Here is a 1,804-nt window from a genome sequence, read left to right on the forward strand (position 1 = left end):
CCCCTACTGCTCTCCCCTGTCGGTCTAATCACCCCTAACTGCTCTTTCCTGCCAGCCTGATCTCACCAACTGCCCTCTCCTGCCAGCCAATTTGGTTCCAATTGGTTGGGTTCTATGCCAGTCAGTGTCAAAAGCTTCGTCTCCTAGGCAGCCATTGGATCCTCACAGTTCACCCAGATTTGGTTCTGATTGGTTGGTTTCTATGCCAGTCAGCGTCTCTAGGCCTATCTCTGGGCCTGATCAGAGAGGCAGGGCTGATCAGCAGCACCCCATCTACACCCCCACTGTGGAGGCCTGGAGAGAAACAGAGGCTTGGCTGCTGGCGAAGCCCAGAGAGAAAGAGAGAGACAATGGCTAATCAACAGCTGCCACAGAGGCTGCGGATCAGACCCTGCCTCTCTCTGCGGGCCTCTCTCTGGGTTTGATCCACAGTCCCCTTGGTAGTCAGTGCTGGGTCGCCATGGCAACCCAGCACTGACTGCAGGACTGACTTCTGGTGTTCGGTGGAGCCTTCAGTCAGTCATTATGGACCCTGGGTTTTTATATATTAGGATAGCCAAGATATGGAAGCAACTTAAGTGTCCATCAATAAATGAGTGGATAAAGAAGTGGGGCATATATACAATGGAATATGATGCAGCCATAAAAAGAAATGAAATTTTGTCATCTGTAGCAGCATGAGTGGACCTAACTAGAAGGTATTGTAATGAGTGCAATAAGTCAGACAGAAAATGACAAATGTCAGATGATTTAACTTATATGTGCAAACTAAAAACAAAACAAACAAGCAGGACAGAAAAAGAATCATAGATATATAAAACATTTTGAAGGTTGCCAGATGGGGGAGGGTGGGTTGATGGGATGAGTGAAAAAAGTGAAGGAATTTAGAAGTACAAATTAGTACAGCATAAGGAATATAGTCAATAATATTGTAATAACTATATATGGTGTCAGATGGGTATCAGATTTATTGGAGTGATCACTTCATAAGTTACATAAATGCCTAATCACAGCGTTGTACACATGAAACTAATATAATATTGCATGTCAAATGTAATTTAAAAAGAAAAATTGTGTTAGAAACGCTGGTCAATAGTTTCACAGGAATGAGACAAACACTCAAAAGTGGATTGGCAGGGCAGATTTACTTCTTCAGAAGGGTTCAGTCACAGGCTGAAAATCATGGGCAGGGCACCCCAAACGGGAAGTCCCTCCGGGAAGAGGAAGGGGCGGGTGAGGCGGAGCCTAAGATGGCGACCCCCTGAGAATCTGAAGGTCAAATCAAAATGGCGGAACCCATGACAGCGGGGGGAACTCCTTTCTTTGACAGAAAAGATCGCTGGTTCACTCTCACAATGGGAAAATACAAAAAAAGTAGAAATTAGAAAATCATTGTGATTTCTATTATTTTAATGTAACTATGTGATGATTTTTGGTTATATGTCCTTTCAGTCTTTTTTTTTTTTTTAAGTTCAGTTTGTATTCTTATGTTCAGGTAGAGCAACTTCTTGGTCCTATTTGCTTCCTCACCCTTTCTAGAAACTCACGTTCCTGTTTCTGTTTCTGTTTCTAGGCGCCACAAGTGATTCTGGCCTAGGTCATCCTGGGGGCATCTGAGCAAGGGGCCTGGCGAGGGGCTTTCATTCCATCTTGGCGTCCGGAGGACTAGGCATCCCTGAGGCTTCTGAAAGCAGTTCCACGCGAGGAACACTGCGAAATATCCCCGCGTCGCCGGAGTAAGTGGCCAACCTTCCCAGAGGGCTCCCTGGACAAGCACCGCCTCCTCTGAATATCGGCCGATGGG

General features: G+C 45.6%; 1 protein-coding gene across 1 annotated transcript in view; it reads left to right on the forward strand.

The window, feature by feature from the left end:
* The first annotated feature begins 1,617 nt into the window (after positions 1-1,617).
* The window catches only part of BID (BH3 interacting domain death agonist), a 69,005-nt gene continuing 68,818 nt past the window's right edge, over positions 1,618-1,804 (forward strand). The window contains exon 1 of the mRNA XM_015570580.1: positions 1,618-1,736. The gene's annotated coding sequence lies outside the window, so the exon portion shown is untranslated. The remainder of the gene's footprint in view (positions 1,737-1,804) is intronic.

This window comes from Myotis davidii, unplaced genomic scaffold (genome assembly GCF_000327345.1).
Source record: "Myotis davidii unplaced genomic scaffold, ASM32734v1 scaffold830, whole genome shotgun sequence".
Classification (NCBI taxonomy): domain Eukaryota; kingdom Metazoa; phylum Chordata; class Mammalia; order Chiroptera; family Vespertilionidae; genus Myotis; species Myotis davidii.